A 13002-nucleotide genomic window follows, 5' to 3' on the forward strand; every position below is an offset into this window, starting at 1 on the left:
ACTAGTTTTTCAAACTCCTGGGGGTATGAAAAGAGAAGGATGGAGATAAAGTGCCCATTTTCATGAAGCATCTGAGTACGGCTCCCCCTCTCCCTGGCCTCAAGTGGAAATCTTTTATTTTGGAAACATATTTTCTCCAAATGGACAAATGCTTATTATGTGGAACAGCAGTATAAAGACCTTTTACAGTCACAAAGTCTAAGCAACACCAAACAAATATAGTTGTGCTCATCCCATCCCCTTTGATATTCCCATGCTCTTCCATCACTAAGTCTAAGCCTTGTCAATGAAACAATCCCATATTGTTTCTTTATTTACTCTTGTTTCTGCTTCTTCTCTCTTGTTGTTTCCACTGAAGTACTGCACCATGAATGCTGATAGCATATCAATATGAATTCCAGATTTAATTTGTATTTTCTCCAGTTAGTTTTGAACTTTCTATCATGAAAAATAAAGGTTTAACATAATGAAAAGAAAAAAAATCTTCACAATGAGGTCAGAAACTATTGTGGCATAGTATAGCCTAGTACAGTGTTGGCGAACCTTTTTGGCACCGAGTGCCGAAAGGGGAGCGTGCATACATGTGGGGGAGGAGCGCCGGAAACCAGAAGACCAGCTCCTCAGCACACGTGTGTGCCGGGAAGCTGAGCTTCCAGTTTCCGGTGCGTGCATATGTGCCGGCCACCTGGTCTTTTGGTTTCTGGCTCACATGTGTGCAAGAAGACCAGATGGCCAGGGTGCATGTGTGCACTTGGAAGCTCAGCTTCCCAGCATGTGCGTGCTCACCAAGGATCTGCTCTTCCAGTTTTCAGCACTCCCACGCGCATGAAGACCAGCTCACACAGAACCCAAAAGAGCAATGGGGGACGGCTGGCATGCCTGAAGAGATGGCTCTGTGTGCCACTTCTGGCACATGTGCTATACGTTTGCCATCACAGGCCTAGTAAATAAGGTTAATATTCCAGATGATGGTGATAACCTTGACACACAAATATATGTTATACATCCTACCATCAGCTATACTATTGTAACCCCATTGAATAAACATAATCTGACTGACAAATTTCAACATACCAGTTATTGGTGTAATAAACCAAGGTTTCATTAGTAAACCACAGATTTTTGGAGCAAAGTTTTTAAAAGTAAATCTCTTACCTAAAACAGCTAAAGCTAAGAATATAAATGCTGCCCCTACAGAAAAAAACCTTGCAATATAAAAAGATGGATAACCTTACTACAAGAATTTTTCAGATTGTGTAGTGCAACCAAGCAACCTCTTCTCTAGCTGCCAGGTGACTTTGAAATTGTATGATTAGAATACTTCCCTGAGCTACCAATGAATAGAGGCATAATTTTCCACCAATTCCGGGCTAAGACAAATAAGAAAGAAACTTAGTTTTAGGAGAGGCTTATTTACCATAAAAGCCTTCGATTTTTAGAGAACAGATTCAACTTCCCATTCAACCATGGAGTTCAGTGGGTGAGCTTGGCATCTCACTGTTTAAATCATAAGTTTAACAAACTTATGTTTTCAACTCAACCTTCTCAAGAGGTGGTTGTTATGAGGATTATATGAGAGAAAATCCTCATGTACTGTAGGCTATTAGGAGTTCACAAATAAAAAGGTGGACCAGAAATGAGGTATTTAGTAAACATCTCCCCAAACTGAAGACCTTTTATTCCATTGCCCGTGGCTGCTGAAAAGGTTTTGTATTATTAAAATAAAAAGAGTGCCTAAATCAGAGAAGCCTGTTTATTATCTCTGTCTCTTACAAACTGAATAATTTTTTGATCTCTTGAATGCTGTGTATATTATGCAATAATGCATGAATAACACTTCTCTCCGGAGCAGAATCAAGTGGTAATTTGGAAATAGCTTTAAAAGTGTTTACAATCTGGAATCAGAAATATGTAGAGTCCTTATCTTTCCAAGAATTCTCTACTCCACACCCACTATCTCCTCTCCTGCATCAGCTGTTCTCCTAGTTAGAAAAGAAATTGATTAATACTGTCACTTTTGTACATATGATTTCCATAAGGGAAACCAAGAGTATAAATATTCTACCTTCTGGCATGGTATCAGTAGCATTAACAGGAGAAATATAGACACACAAAGAGCTTGAGTTTATTGCCAAATCAAAGCTTGATTTTGGACTTTGGTCGTTGAAATGATGCATCAACTACCTGTTAAATGAATATTATTTTAGATGTTTTAAGTCTTTTCAGGATTATGTGCCCACCTATTTCCTAATAGACATTTGCCATAACTTGCCCTCATTCTCATTCCAACAGACAGACTGAAAATAAGATCCTAACTTTCAGATCTTGCCAATCCCAGAGTATAATCTGATTCACTAGAATTGATTCTCCAATAGATTCAGAAGCCTTCCTGTTGTCTCCTTGCCAAGTTATGGAACTCTTCTTTGCTAAATTACTATCCTAATACCTGATTAGGTTTGCCTGCAGGTTGCTTGCAAATAATCTCAACAAAAGACCTAAAGACATAAACCTCAATTGCAGAAACTTGGAGAGAAAATCTGCTTTTGGGGTACACAAGTTTATAGGGTTCGGAGGCAAGCAAATGCAAAATCTATATCTTGGAGGTAGCATATCTCCAGTCCAGGTGTTGGACTCTACTTCTATCTTTTTATGCAGAACATTTTTCTTTTCTTTCCCAAATCTCGTTTTTTCCAGCATAATAGTTGTGACATAAAAAGTGTTACATGATATTAAAATTCCCAGGATTCTTCAGAGTTTTTTTTCTCTAGTTATCATTGTTAGATTTGTATCTTAATCCTTGAAGAAGATTCATTCCAAAAGATAAGACTTCTAGAAAATTGAATTAATGCAGGCTCTTCTGAAGGCAACAGCTTGAAAAGCTTCTTGAACTGACTTTTTAACTCTTTAATATATAACTCATAAACAGAAGTTTACCTGGTGATTGTTGCACTAAACTGCAAAATATAATTGCCATAATTGTAGAGGGAGGATATTTAATACTCCAGTTATGCTTTTTGTACTAGTGTAGAGCATCATATAATTAGAGCATGCCTCTTACTCCTCCTACCTTTTTAAGTTTAAAGGAAGAATGCCATCTTACTTCTACATCCTATACAAGCTATCTCAGTTTCCTTGCTCTCTGTCAGTAATTGTATGCATTTTTTATTTTTTATTTTTTATTTTTTATTTTGTTTGTTTTTAAGCCTTCCTCTCTGTTGCCTACCTCTTTTCAGTTCATTCAGATTATTTCCTGTCTCCTGCTTTCTGCTACAAAAAGTTCAAAGTGGATACTGTAGTATGTTTTAATGCAGTAGGGGAAATTTTTAGTACAACTCTGATAAATAGTAGATGATATCCAAGAATAATGAAAGGAGGGCAGACATAGAGATTATTTAATGACTATTTATTTTTATTGGAGTAATTGCTTCTAAGAAATGGAACAGTTGAATCAGTGCTTTCTGGGGCAAAAATGGAATATCAGAATATTATTTTTTCAGACCATAATAAGAATCATGTTGCAGAGGGTGTAATGTGGTTTGTTATCCAGTTCCATGGGACCCAAACTGTATGAGAATTCATTCACTTTGAGGCTCTGGAATTGATTGTGCTACCTACCAGTGGATGCAGGTGGGAAAAAATCAATGAATATTTTTTTCTATTACTGTGGGATTTTAAATTGGTAAATTGATTGAAAAGATAATCCTAATTGTTAATTGATTCAACTTGCCATCGTTTCTTTCAAATACAAGATAAACTGAACTACTCTGAAACAAATCCTACTAGTTTGAACCCAATTATTAAACAGAGTTGTAAAATGTAGCAAAAGCTGTTACCATCACTATCCTACCCTCTTCTTGTGTTCTTTTGCAAATTATTTCTGCATGCATTTCTTGGTTTATGTTAAAAAACTGTGTATGAAACATAATTGTCTTTTTATCTACTTTTTATGTATTCTGTGATAGTGTAATTTTGCTCTTTAAATATGAAATGAGTCATATTTAGGTTCTATTACAATGATTATGATGATCTGTATTATTTCAATCACCTAAAGTTGGAAACGCAATGTTAGAGATAAAATATGCATAATCTAACTTTCAAAGACCAAATATGTCATTCTTGTCATTCTTAGTCAAGTCTTTTTGTTAATGTCCTAATGCTGATCATGCTTTATGTCACTATCAGAAGAGAAAAAAATGAAGTAAGGATGTAGCTTCATTTTTTTTTGTAAGAGTGGGCTTTGGAGCTAAAGTCCATTTCTTGAGTCCACACCACAAAATTCTGCTAGAAGGTCAATGCAGAACAAATTCAGTAAGGGATTTCTACATAAATTATACAGGCCCACAGTGAAGGATACTACAATCTTTGCAAAGGAGTAGTTGAAATACACTTTTATTAATCTAGAAATCAAAATCTATGTATGTATCTAATAAGAACAAATCCATTTGTGTTGAAAAATAAGGCTTATAAAGTATGCAAATCAACTTGTTTCAAAAATCTATTAATTGCCTTTTATCAGAATTATATACTATAAAGTAAAGCAAAAATACATGCTGGATTTCATAGCCAAGCAATAAACTATTCACTCTGAAGACCCAGTGAAAGAGCCACAGTGGCACAGTGGTTAGAGTGCAGTACTGCAGGCTACTTCTGCTGACTGCCGGCTGTCTGTCTGCAATTTGGCAGTTTGAATCTCACCAGGCTGAAGGTTGACTCAGCCTTCCATCCTTCCAAGATGGGCAAAATGAGGAGCCAGATTGTTAGGGGCAAATGCTGACTCTGTAAACCTCTTAGGGCCATAAAGCATTGTGAAGCGATATATAAGTCTAATTGCTATTGCTATTGCTATTGATTTGCTGAGTTTCCCCCCCCCACTCCCAATGAGTTAATTTAGGCTTGCAATGTAACATTTTTTACAATATAGAACTCATTTTATATAATGTTTCATATTATATCCAAAAATATTTAAGCAAATCCAACCACTTGCTTCTTTCCTGTAAATGGACTTCTATGGGGAATGAAAAATCTCAGGGGGTTTGTTAAATTGTTTCCCAGCCCACCATGTCCATAAATACTCAGTCATCTGCCTTGTATGTAAAACACATTCAAAGTTATAGTATTGGTAGAAGACAAACTTGCCATTTCTTGTATAAGAATTTGAAATTTTTGAGAATGACCAATATACTCTGTATATTTATCCATAATACAATGGCTTTTTTTTATTAAGCGCACAATTCTTATTTGGGCATTATTACAAGCACTGTCACCTCTTCATTTTAAGCTGAGGGTGACCCTCAAACTCTTGTCAAGCTGCTGGCACAATTATGGGAAAGCATGTTTTATGTCCTCCAGAAACATTTATGCGTACAATAGTTTGTCCTCATGCACAGAGTAATTTCCTGTCCTTAATAATTTTGAAGTATATGATGTAACTAGGAGGGAAGCAAGGAGTGAGTGAGTGAACCTGCATTTTAAATCTCTCTCTCTCTCTCTCTCTCTCTCTCTGTGTGTGTGTGTGTGTGTGTGTGTGTGTGTGTGTGTATGGAGCAGGAAACCTGCATTTAGAAAGACTATGTATCCCTTTGGCAGTAGAAATGAAACTGAATAAACAGCCCTCCTCTTGTTCCAAAGCTAATATAGTGGTTTTGCTTGCGTGCCTATAAATTATGAACTTGAATTGGAAGGGAAGAGTTAAAAATGGGCCATATTGCAATAGCAGGAGGCCTGGCCATTCCACCTTAGGCTCCTGACAACATGTCCTACATTTAACCTACAGTCAGGAACTAATTAACAGCACAGATGGGAATGAGCTAACATATGTATAAAGAAAGAAAAAAACCTCTAAAATTTTAGCAGCCTTGCCTACTTCTAGGTTAGAAGCCCAAGTATAACCATTAAAAAAAGCCAATGTGAAACTATCAGTAAGATACCTGTGGGAAATCATTGCCTTGTAATGGTTAAAGCACAGGGCTCTTTTTCAGGAGTATGGCTGGTGTGTTGCTGCACAGATATAGGTAAGTCACAAAAATCCACCTATTTGGCTAGAGGGAAAAATGGGTTGCCTAAAGAAACCAGCCATTGCCCCCAATTAGCTCTATGGGTCTGAAAGTTTATAAAAGGAGATTATGCCGCTACATCTTTATTCGGCCACTACGGTGTGACCATCTTTTTACTTTGGATTTATGAAATAGGTGGCTGCATAAGTTATTTATAGATCTCTAGTTGTCTCTTTCCGTGTTGCTCTTTTTGCTTTTCCCTGCATGGCTGGATAACATGTAAGTCTTAACCTTGAAGATGTGACATTCGCCTGGTTTTTGATGTCTTGCTTGATCTTTTGGTTCAGCTTTCTTACAGGTGCCCTTCTTTGTTAATATGTTTTCTGAAATTAACACTAGTACGTTGAAACTGCTGCAGTAATAAAACTTTTCTTCTGAAGTCTCAGCTGAATGATCTATAAAAAGAACTTTCTGCGAGTCCTTCCTTTCCTTCTTATTGGATATAACATGTTTTTTTAAAAAAATCTTTGTTTCATGCGTAGATATGTTTTGCTGAATAATGAATATATTTAGGACAGACATGACAGTATGTCAGCCTTGAAGCTGCAAGTGAAGAAGTCTGCTTCAGAGATCTGCATGTGCCTCAACACATACTCCTACTTCCTCCAAAATAAGCATAAAACAAATTTAGCAACTTTGTGAGGAAGACAAGGTTATATGTTAGGTCAGACAATTGCAAAAGAAGAGGAAAACCAATAGCATAGCTTATATGAAAATAGAAAGCCAGAAAGAACAAAAGTGCTGTTTGCCCACTTGGCACAACCCATGAGCTTATGCCTGGATATAGCGAGTTCCTGACTCTCACGGAGAAAGTCTGGTCCTTTGAAACCAAAGTGATGGAGTTAGAGATGTTCTCAGATAAGAAGATCACAGATGAGAGGATATTATTTAAAAGATGAGGAAGATTATGATGTAGGAAGAATCCATTCCTTAGATGTTAAGAAGGGATGAGGAAGAAGGCTTTTTGATTGTAAGCAAGAGATGAGTTTGTGGCTGGTATAGAGACTTCATAATGGCTTGCTTGCATAGTGGAAAAGTTGCAGACACCAGGCACTATAAAATATTGTGCTGGAGATTAAACAATCATTGTGTTATATCTTGGAGTCAACAACAGTGGAAAAGTAGCTGGCCATAACAAGAAAGTTCCAGGGAGAACAAAAATCAGCACACATTTTTGACAGAAAAAGTAACAAGAAATCATCATCATCATCATCAAGTTAAAAAGTCTCTGGCAATAAAATGGAGACAATAAGTTATTTGAATACTTATATTTGAAGCAGAAAACATCCAGGAAGCATCTGGATTGAATGAAAAAAAGAGTGAAAGTGATTGTCAAAGGAGGATATGAAGATTGTTCAGGAATTGACTGAATTATTTACATCTGTCTTTCTTAGAGAAGATATAGCTGAGGCCAAATTGACTTTCTCAGTCACTCAGATAATGAGCAACAATACTCTAGAACATCGTGACAGAATATATCAGTAGTTCCTGATGTCATCCACTCAGCTCAACTTAACACACTTCACATGTAAAACTAGTAACTTGCTCTCCCTATCAGTTTCAGTGCCAAAGGGATGGAAGGTAACCAACATGATACCATTTTTAAAAAGTGAATCTACAGGAAATCTAGGAAGGTATAGCGTGCACACATCTGTTTGGGGGAAATTGTGGATATAATCGTAAAAAAAAATACTAAGCATATAGAGGAATTGGAATAAATAAAGAATAACAACTCGGTTCCTTTAGGGATATTTCTAAAAACTGGTGCTTTTTAATTTGTTCATAAATTATCTTGATTTATGAATAAGCAAGCATTCAACTGTCTAAGTCTGTAGATGATATCAAACTCTTCAAAGGGGGGGGGCACATAAAAAAGATTCCTTAAATTGAAAGAATGATCAATGGAATGCAAATGAAGCTCCGTTTAAGTACATCTAAAGTGATACGCATTGGAGCAAAAAGCCATATACAATACTGAGTAAAACCAACACTTTCTGTAACTAACCAGGACAAAAATATATTGGGCTCATTATGGTATATTATCTTCAGGGTACATTATGACTATGAAAATAAACACAAACACACATCCTTCACATTCTGCACATTGAATTGAAAACCCTTGATATTGCATTAATATTGCACTATACAGTAAAATTCAATAGAGTTACTGCCCTGGGATAGAAGCTGTTTTTCAGCCTATTTGTCCTTGTTTTTATTATCCTGTACCATCTGCCAGTTCAAAAAAAAAAAAGATGCCCAAGATGAGATGGATCTTTGAGAATGTTTTGAACTTTCTTAAGGTAGCAGGAGCTATAAAGCTCTTCCAAAGCGGGGAGAGGGCAACCAATGATCTTCTGGGCAATGATGTTAACCCTCTGGAGTGCTTTCCTATCTGCCACTGTGCAATTGGCAAACCATACACAGGTGCAGTAAGTTAAAATACTCTCTATGGTGCAGCGGTAGAAGGTCACCAGCAGTTTTTCATTCCGTTGTTGTTTTCTGAGAAGTCTCAGATAGTATAATCTCTCCTGGGCCCTTTTGACCAGTGCTGCAATGTGAGCACCCCAGATCAGGTCCTCTTTTATGATAACACCCAGAAACTTAAAACTGGCCACTTGATAAGCAAGGGCTGACACAATAGTTATGAAAAAGAGATATTCCATCCTAGGTACCATTGAGAAAGAGACTGAAAATAAACTTGCCAATACTGAAATGCTGTTGTAAAAATCCATGCTATAACCACCTACAATATTGTGTACTTGGGAAAATATAATAGAACTGGAAAAAATTACAATAAAAATTATCAGGGATCTTGAAAAAAACCCTTATAAGAAAAGAGGATCATAACTCAGATATATAAATTCATGTATGACATGAATAAAATAGGAATTTTCACTTCTCTCAATACAGTAGGACCAGAAGCCATCTAATTGAATTGAAAGAAGATTTAAAAGAAATAAAATTTCCTATTTCATATATTCTTTATGAATACTCAACTATGGTAATGGATCCTATCTTGGATGGCTTTAGAAGAAAATAGGATAAATTCATGGAATGCAGGTTTATCACTCGTTGAGAATAGCATGCTTCTCATACCGCCCTCCAAAGCAATTAATCCAGGCTGTGCAGGAACACAATGCTGTGCCGCCCACATGGCCCATGGGAACCTTCCCTGCCCATTCACTCCATACCTGTTAAATTGCTATTTTTCCTTTCTCCGACCATCAGTGGTTCTGCAGTGCTGGGAGATTTAGATTAGCTAGAAAGCAGGAAATCGTTGGATTTCTTGCTTTCTAGCTAATCTTTAGATCTTCAGCTCTGCAGAGCCGAACTGTCCTTAGGACTGAAGCAGTGCAGACTCAGCTAGCTGATGGTAGAAAGATAGATCTCTGAATGAATCTTTAATTCTGTGAGCAACTCAATCTGCCTGCCTGCTCTACCTGATATTGGGTAAAAGTTGCTCTTTTTTAAATAAAAAATTCAGTATTTACATACATGGTATGTTGTGAGTTAATTTTGTGAGTTTGCTTGCAAGCAAATTTTATGTGATGGGCCCAGGTAGCCAATCTCACAGATCTCTGAATGAATCTGATTCTGTAAGCAACTCAATCTACCTGCCTGCTTTGCCTCATTTGGGGTAAAAGTTGCTCTTTTTTAATAAAAAAGTAATATTTACATAAATATTTATAATATTTACATACAAGCCATGTCCAGCCAGTCACATGACTGCCAAGCCACACCCACAAATTAGCCACGCCCACAGAACTGGTTGTTAAGAAATTTGAATCCCACCCCTGCCTCTGTGTGTGTGTGTGAGAGAGAGAGAGGGGGAGAGAGAGAGAAGTTAGATCAGATCTCTCTCTCTCTCTCTCTCTTTCTCTCTCTCTCCCTCCCCACCCCCCACCAACATCAGCAAGCCACCATCAGTCAAAATTCATAATTCATATTAGTGGTCCCCAGGATTTAAAACTATGAGTTTGGTGGTCTCTGAGGTCCAAAAGGTTGGCGAACCATGTTCCAGAGGACATTATCAAAGGAAAAGAGAGAAGTCGTCCTGGGAATATTATTTAAATTCATATTTGAAGTTTCTAGATGAGATTGACAATCCAGAAAGAATATTAATGTCTTGTTCATATATGGTAACGTTTTGTTACCATGCATAATATATTTGGTTTAACTTAAATAATGCTTCAGGAAGACTGACTGATCCAAAGACTTGAATTTTGCAGTGAACACATATAGCTGAAAAATGAACTATCTATGTGGTACCCTTTCAATACCTGTAGTCCTCAACTTAGGTCCACAATTGACCCCAAAATTTATGTTGCTAAGTAAGAAATTTGTTGAGTTTTTGTCCATTTTTATGAGTTTTCTTGCCATATTTGCCACATGAATATAAATCATGTGACCATGGGGATGCTGCAGTGGTCATAAATGTGAAATATGGTCATAAGTCACTTTTTTCAGTAACTTGTAACTTTGAATGGTCACTAAATGAACTGTTGTAAGTCAAGGACTACTGTATTATTCTAGCCAGATAAAAGTTGCTTTGGTGTATCTCTCTTTCCTGTATTTGGATTTTTGCAGCCTAGATTGGGTATACTTAAGGTGGATCACAATCAGTTTTCAACACCTCCTATAATGCCTACAGGAAATGCCAATTATGTTAGAGAAAATTAAAATAAATTGGGCTTTGCTGACCTGCATGGATTGTTGCAGAAGTGATTTAGTGAATAATAAAGGGTTCCTGTATTTACATTCAATGTGGAAAAACATTTATGGCCAGTGTCATTGATTTATTGTGTGCAAGTTTAGACTAGAAAACTGATTTATGGTATTTTAAAATACTGATAGTTCCACCCAATGTAACTTTCTTAAAGACTTCAGCATAAAGGCACTTACATATTTACATTTTGAGGAAAAATAAATATTTATGGCCAGTGTCATTAATTCGTACACTAAATATTTGTTACAGATGTCTGATATATGGTCTTTGAAAATACTTATTTTTTTCTGCCAAACAACTTTGCAAAACGACATAGCTAGAGAGAAACCTGCACAAAAGAACATAACATGCATGCTTTTTTCTTGATAGTCTTCATTCAGTCCATCAGATCATTTCACGCACATTCTATGTTTTATGTACATTTTATACTGCAGAAAGTGAAAATATGGTGATATCACCCTCGTACAAACCCAGATTACTTATGCATAGGAAATTTCTATAGATTTTTCCTTCCTTCCTTCCTTCCTTCCTTCCTTCCTTCCTTCCTTCCTTCCTTCCTTCCTTCCTTCCTTCCTTCCCCTCACTCTCTTTCCTCTTGCTGTTGTGTTTAAAATATAACTATGTGTTTAATGATGATGTGAGATTATGATCCATAATAAGTTGTAAGATTTCTCAATTCAAAAGCCATGAAGTAGTAGTTTTTAAAAGATTTGTAACAGTAATAAGGTATTACTTTTAATGGAAGGAATGTCAGAAACAACCACAACCAGCTCTAAATCAAAAGACAAGCCTGAAATACACCAGGCTTTTCCTTGTGTCAGATGGTTTAAAATGGAAAGTTCAAAATACATAAATTAGGAGTGAAAGGTTCAGTTTCTCCAGCAAGGGGGCAACATCCTTTCCTATCTGTGGAAAGAGAAAGCCCCATTTAGCTTTGTATAAATAATTTATATAAATGCATATGTGTGTATACAGTTACAAATCTGATAAATGTATAAATCACTTTATATTATTTTTGTCAGAGTGTGTTTATATACATTTGGGGGGCATGAAGAGGTTGTAGTAAATCCTTCAGCAGAGTTCCTACCCAGGGATTATATACTACTGGTGCATTGTGTTCTGTTATTAATTACAATGTTTGAACACTTGTTACTCACTTAAATAACAGTCAGTGTATATGTGTTTGTGTAAATATTCATAATTGGGGAACAAAACCATTCATTTCAAGTGTATCCTACAGCCAAAGATTTTCAGGGCAATTCTGGTATTGTGGCAACAAAACCATGTAATTAAACAGAGATAGCAGTGAATGTTCAAAACGTACTAGTCAGGGCAAGAATCAACCATGACTGCCTGCACAGTTTTCATTAAAGCATTAAGACAGATGCATAACTTTTGCCTGCTATTCTTGTTACAAACATTTTCCTGCTGCTTGAGCTTCAGTGTAATGATTGAGAAGAAGGCCTCCTTAAACCCAGCTGTTAACTAAATGGCTCATTATGGCAAGTCCTACATATTGTCCTTTTATGTTGTGGTGGGATTTTAGCTTTCTGCTTTTAACTTTCTTCCTCAGGCCACCCAGCTGAGAATGCAAGCTTGATTGAGTAAGTAGACTGGGCATGTGCTAGGAAGAGTTTAAAAAAAAAAATATCACAGAGATTGTGGAATGGCTAGCTTGAACATGATTGACACCTTCACCAACAAATACAAATAGCTACAAGGAAAATAACAAAGCTCACTCTTGCTAATGCCCATTGGAGCTGTGCTAACTGGCATTTCCAGTTTGGCAGTGCATGCTTTCAGACCTTTCTATTCCAACCACCAGCTATGGCTAACAGCACATTGACTTGTCTTCTCTTTGCTACTTTAACCAAGGCTACCCAGCATCAGAAGTTGAGCAAAGGTAGGTAGTGTATTTAGAAAATAAAACTGAGCAGCCGCTGATCTTCCTGATCCTATTACACTTCTTCTATCAAACATTTGGCCAGATGTTCCCTATCAGAACTATCCACTGTATCCTGGAATCTTGCATTTCTTATTAACATTTCTTTCCTGCATAAGACTTTTCAGCCATTTACTAACAGAATGCTACAAATATTAATTCTGCATGCCCCTTTGGATGGTTGGCAATGAATGGCCATGGTGGCAAAGGAAGGGTTGCCTGACTTGTTGCTTGCACTGGCCACAGTGTTCCTAGAGAATGAATATAATTTGTTGTCATGA

At 36.7% G+C, this 13002-nt stretch overlaps 1 protein-coding gene across 2 annotated transcripts in view; it reads left to right on the top strand.

Annotated features, from left to right (window-relative positions):
• BDNF (brain derived neurotrophic factor) overlaps positions 1-13002 on the top strand; it is a 47845-nt gene that overhangs the window by 19182 nt on the left and 15661 nt on the right. The gene's annotated exons all lie outside the window — the stretch shown is intronic.

This window comes from Pseudonaja textilis, chromosome 1 (assembly GCF_049901715.1).
Source record: "Pseudonaja textilis isolate UNSWEBS1 chromosome 1, rPseTex1.2, whole genome shotgun sequence".
Taxonomy (NCBI): Eukaryota; Metazoa; Chordata; class Lepidosauria; order Squamata; family Elapidae; genus Pseudonaja; species Pseudonaja textilis.